This window comes from Hylobates moloch, unplaced genomic scaffold, assembly GCF_009828535.3.
Source record: "Hylobates moloch isolate HMO894 unplaced genomic scaffold, HMol_V3 SCAFFOLD_10, whole genome shotgun sequence".
Taxonomy (NCBI): domain Eukaryota; kingdom Metazoa; phylum Chordata; class Mammalia; order Primates; family Hylobatidae; genus Hylobates; species Hylobates moloch.
Window position 1 is genome coordinate 41148530 of NW_026652285.1, and position 6122 is coordinate 41154651.

The following is a 6122-nucleotide window of genomic DNA, read 5'->3' on the forward strand; positions in this document are numbered from 1 at the left end:
TTCCTTGGGATGGCTCAACTCTTTCACTCTTCCAGCATGGGAAATAATTGTTTAATAAAAATAAAATATAACAATGGATTCATGATCCAAAGAAGGCAAAATAGAAGATTTTTTGTTTTCTATTTCTCTTGACTCCTCAGCTAATTGTACCACCATTAAACCTTTCTTTATCTCCCCCACCTCACAGGGTTAATCTCTAATGCTGCTCAATGTTTTATACCTATGTAGAAACTACCATTTAACAAAATTTTGTTTGATGTGGAAAAAACTCATTCTTTCAATATTTGATAATCTTGTATGGCTAAGCACTTTTGTTAGATTTTTATTTTCTTCAAGAGAAATAAAATAGAGGCAGTGGAAAGGATTACTTCTCAGTCCCCAGGGGCTGAATACTCACCTGAGGACTCAGTGCATTTGATCCCTGATACTTATTTAAAGATCCCTTTTCATGCTTACTTACTAGGACTTTTTAAATTTGTCTTCTTCTAGGTGAAATAATTCAAAACAACTCGAGAATGGAACTACTGATTCATTAATAAAGAACAGAAAATAAACAAGGGCAAAACTTGAGAACATACATACACACAAACACAAAGACTCAATTTTTATCTCAGATAAAAAAGGAAAGAAGTTTGCTGAATTTGCCTTTCTACTAAGAAGTCTTTGCTTTCACTTGGTTGGGAGGGTGCTTTACATGAAGAAGCAGGAATTCCTGGAAAGAGGCCCCTTCTACCCTAACATGTTTTCTGTGGGGCCGTTCAGTTATTTTCCCTAAGCAGAGGTAACTGGGAAGTAGCCTTGGGCTGTAATTTTCCCATTTTACCTTAAGCAATATCATAACTAGCAATGTGTGACACCCAGGAGGTTTGTTTTCTAGATAACATTCTCTTTACAATATAAGGGCTCTTTGAGAGAGTTAATATAATAAATCCTCAGAGTAAAGTCTAGGATACTCTTTAGAAATTAAATATTGCTTGAAACATATGAAAGCCATTCAGCAGGTGACAGAGCTATTTGAAAATAGATTAAACATCTTTCAAGTAAATTACTACAATATAATTTAACATTCATTAATGTTGTTAGTGTTTATGCACTAAAACATAGCCCACACTTTGGGAGGCCGAGGCAAGTGGATCACGAGGTCAGGAGATCGAGACCACAGTGAAACCCGGTCTCTACTAAAAATACAAAAAATTAGCCGGGCACGGTGGCGGGCGCCTATAGTCCCAGCTACTCGGAGAGGCTGAGGCAGGAGAATGGCATGAACCCGGGAGGCGGAGCTTTCAGTGAGCCGAGATCATGCCACTGCACTCCAGCCTGGGCAACAGAGCGAGACTCCGTCTCAAAAAAAACAAAAAACAAAAAACAAAAAAACATAGTCCAAAATAACATATTTTATCCTCATATTGTAACACAATTTATGTTACACTTGAACAAAAATCCCTCAATGTGCAGCTGATTTTAAATCCATCATCAGTTCTACTAGTCAAAAGTGGAGAATCTTTTTGCATTTGTACCTCTGGTAGCCAAAGTAATGTATCTTCTCTCCATGTTTCTTTATCCATTCATTAATGTGCTGTTTTCACATTGCTTCGTTTTGAAATTGTCCATGGCTCAGTTGATCCAAGCAGAAAGATTTCCCAGGCTGGTTGCGTTGTATTTCACCTTCTGTTGTCAATTCCTTTGGTCTCATAAGAATAAAATCCTTTAGTCTCATAAGAATAAAACAAGTTTTTTTTTTCTTTTGAGCATATAGAATATTTTTGGTTATTGTTCAAAAGTGAAGCCACAAATCAGAAAATGTTTTTCTTCTTTGTTTATTTGCTCCTCTAGCAATGTATATTTCATATATGTGACTGCTTAGGTCTACATTCAGCACAGCATCTTCATGGACAGCTAATGAGATTGCAGATGGTAAAGCAGAACATCTGTGGTCATGGGATGAAACTACTCCAGATATTTTATTAAACCCTTACACTCCCTTGTCTCACAGGCCTCCTTTGCATAAACATTTTATATTACATTTTTATAAAGACATAGAAACATGAATACCTCCATTGTAATTTTTCTTAAAATTTAGCTTGATTATCTCTTCTGAAGAATAGAATGGTCCTTTAATCAACCAATTAAAATTGTATAACCCACCAGAAGAATTCATATATTATATTTAATAATCAGTCACAAACCATATGTATGAGACTATTTAATATTGACTTTAGCTCCATGTATATTATTTCCATCTACTTTTTTATTTTAGTGGGTTAACAGTATGAGTATGAATATATGAATTTCTAAATGGAAAGAGATGTACTTTATTAAGCTTTGGATTGTCAAGGAGAGCAATGGTTAAATATGACTAAGGTCCATTTATTTTTAACTCTGCTACTTTTTTCTGGAATTGACAGTATAGGTGAATGCGTGCTGGTATTGTACTTTCTCCTTTGAAATAATGAAGAAGCCAGACAAAAGGATTATTGCTCACAAAATAGAAAAAAGCAAGAGAATCAGGGAAAGAAGGACCCAATCCACTTTCTCTAAAATTATTCATGTTTGAGACAATGACTGATTTCATGAGTATCTTCTTACCTCTCTATGCCTTTTTATGGCATATTTTAAGGTTGATTTTTGAACTGGCTTTAAAATGTTTTCTAAGGTTTCAATGAAGGTAAATATGCCTTTGCAAACTATTTCTCAGGCTATGAACCATGAGTGTGTGGGTCAGTGAGTGGCAATGATGACATGCCACACTTGTGGAGAAATAAATGGTGAAAGATTAAATGCTTTTTGCCTTAGATCTGGAAGAAGAGGTTGTTCACTTGTTTAGAATGAACTCTCTGAGCTTCTTTATCCACTCAGCTTGTAGCCATTGTTTTCTGCAGCCACCAGAGACCCAGGCAGAAGTGCAGCAGCAGGAGATCCACCTGCATGGGTCAGATTGCAGATGTGGCTTCAATGACATGACCACAATGTGAAAGTTCCCTGGGGGGCACACAGCATGCTTAGAAACACACACACACACACACACACACACACACACACACACACACACACACAAACACGGAGGTCAATGCCTTTATTGGGTCCAGGGCATTATATAAACAGGGAGCTTTAAGTTGATGGGCTTAAAGCAAGCAGGCACTAGTACTAGGAAGTCACATTGTGACTGAAATGTGTCTAAATGGTCTGTTTAGAGGAAGCAGTAGGAAAGCTGGGAGCCCAGCCTGCTAGGAGACAGAGATGCCTCCAAGTTTTTATTTCTGGTCACCAGCTGGAGCCATTTGGGGGATATAGTACAGGAAACTGCATCAAGGGTGACTGAACCCTGCTTCTGGTTTGAGAAAGTTAAGCACATATTTAAAAATGGATGCTAAGGCAACATAAAACTTTAAGCACTCACTGCAGCACATTTACCTCTTTTATTTACCATTGTACTGGAGGTTCTAGCCAAGATAATTAAACAAGAAGAATAAAGTAAAGGCATTCAGATTGGAAAGGAAGAGGTAAAATTAGCTCTACTTGCAGATGACATTACCTTGTATGTAGAAAATCCCAACAATGCCACTAAAAAAATTTATTAGAACTAACAAACAAGTTCAGCCTGACGGCAAGGTACAAGATCAACATACAAAAATTGTAGGGGCCCGGCCCTGCACAGCGCCCTGGGGAAGCTGGTTTGAAAGCTCTGGAGCGACCCCAATGCCGGGTAAAGGACAAGATTTGCCCAGACGGAAGGGAACTTGGGGTGAAGTGGCCCTGAGAGTGTGGGACGAAAATGTTTCGGGCAGAGCGGTCGGAACTCACCTGAGGAAAGCATGGGGGGAGGAGTCATTAATATGAATGAGTGGCAGGGACAGGGCGGCCTTGCAGCGCCCTCGGTGTTGGAAGGGAAGACCGTGCTGCGCGACGGGGACCAGGGCGGCGGGCCGCAGCCGGGGTGGGGGTGGGCGCCGGTCAGGGTGCCTTGAAGCAGATTCTGTCCTCGGGAGCTGCGGTTCTTCCTTCTCCGCCCTCACCGGCGGGCTACCTTAGGCAGGGAGTGAGAAGCAACCGGAGCCCTGGAGGGAGGGTGAAGCCGCCTGTGCAGGAGGAACCTCCTGTTGGCGAGTTCAGGCCCCCCAGCTGCGGAGGTGGGGGACCCTGTGTGGCAGCTGCTGAGCGGCTGCGTGCTCCGCGGTTGGAGGGGGAACCTCCAGCCCACCTCCTCTTTTTCAGCCAAGAAACCGCTAGTTACCCCCTTATGCGACCAAGGCTGTAATAACCCTGTCACCTTTCACGGCCCTCCAGGTCTGTGCCCATCCTCCTCTGAGGATTCGCTCATCCACCCCGAGGCCTGTTTTCCTCACCTGTTGTCCCTCTGGCAGACCCTAGGCCCCTTGGAGTCCAGCCAGCATCTATCTGCCCGCTGTTCCCACCCACCACACTCCCTCCGCAGTTCTATCCCAGCTCTTTAAACGGTTGGAGTTCAAACCTCAGACCACGACAGCACACGGGCCTGGACTCCGGTATGGCCCTGGACAAGTTCCTTAATCTCTCTGAGCCTCAGCTTTCTTCCCTGTGAAGCAGCGGTTACACTGTTATTAGGAGCCTCCCGGCCCCAGCACACCGACGTGCATGTAAGTGGATATCCATTCTGCCTGTGAGGGGTCGTCTTTTCTTTGGGTTGTTTCTTGTCCACAGAGGTCCACACTTTATGTTCCTGGAGGCACCAGCGGAGTCACTGATGCACCCCTGCATCCAGCATGTTTAAGGGAGACAGTCTGGGGAGGGCAGGGAAGAGCCTAGAGGGTCCCCTAGTGATTAGGGCTGTGATGGGGTTGTTGCTGGAAAAGGGTCCCTATCCAGACCCCAGGAGAGGGTTCTTGGATCTCCTGCAAGAAGGCATTTGGGGCAAGTCCATAAAGTGAAAGCAAGCTTATTAAGAAAGTAAAGGAATAAAAGAATGGTTACCCCATAGGCAGAGCAGCGGCATGAGCTGCTGGACTGACTATACTTAGTTATTTCTTGATCATCTGCTAAACAAAGGGTGGATTATTCATGAGTTTTCCCGGAAAGGGGTGGGCAATTCCTGCAACTGAGGGTTCCTACCCTTTTTAGACCCTATAGGGTAACTTCTTGATGTTGCCATGGCATTTGTAGACTGTCGTGGCACTGGCAGGAGTGTCGTTTAGCATGGAAATGCATAATTAGCGTATAATGAGCAGTGAGGATGACCAGAGGTCACTTTCGTCACCATCTTGGTTTTGGCCGGTTCCTTTGCTGCATCCTGTTTTATCAGCAAGGTCTTTGTGACCTGTATCTTGTGCGGACTTTCTATCTCATCCTGGCTTAGAATACTTAAGCTAGTGGGAATGCAGCCTCACAGGTCTCAGCCTTATTTTACCTAGCCCCTATTCAGATGGAATTGCTCTGGTTCGATCGCCTCTGACAAAGGCAGTGCACGTTCACATCTTGGCCTTCACTGCCTCATCCTTGCAGATCTTTCAGATGCTTGCCCTCTGGCATTCTAGGATAGAAAGACTGCTTCCAAAGTGATGCAGGATTTTTCTCGGACACTTTTCCAACTGCAGACTTCCGGCTGGTGATGCCCCGCCCATGCCTAGCTCTGCCCCAGGCAGGAGGTGCCCTGCCCACTTGGGCTTGCACTCTGGTGGGCATCCTGCAGCCACCAAGACTGCATGCTCAGCCCCAGTAGGAGGGGATGTGTGATCAAGTGAGTGCCTCATCTTGCCAGCAACTCCCAAGTGCTGGCACAGGAGCGGGCTCCCTTTGGGGCCTGCAGCTGGATCAGGCCTGTCAGAAGCGACTCCCAGGGTAAACTCTGGCATCCAGACGAAGGGAACTTGGTGGCACCCAAACAGGAAAGCACTCGACTCTGAAGCCCCAGAAGGGATGTTACAGCCATGCTAACAGCTCTTTTAGTCCCACTGTCAGCAGCCTGACAAACAGCGGCATGTTAACAACGAATGAGGGGTGTGTTAACAACTCTGTCAGTCCTGTTGCCTGCTCCTGCTGGAGGTTCCCTGGCTGGCCTGGCCTGCACTGCTTCTCATGGCAGGGGGCTGCCACTGGGCACAGACAGTGGAGGAGGTGTGGGGGGCTATGGTGTTACTGCCTTCTTCGTA

At 44.6% G+C, this 6122-nt stretch overlaps 1 pseudogene; it reads right to left on the minus strand.

The window, feature by feature from the left end:
- LOC116475403 (peptidyl-prolyl cis-trans isomerase FKBP4-like) overlaps positions 1 to 5902 on the minus strand; it is a 22439-nt pseudogene extending 16537 nt beyond the window's left edge.
- Between the last annotated feature and the right edge of the window lie 220 nt (positions 5903 to 6122).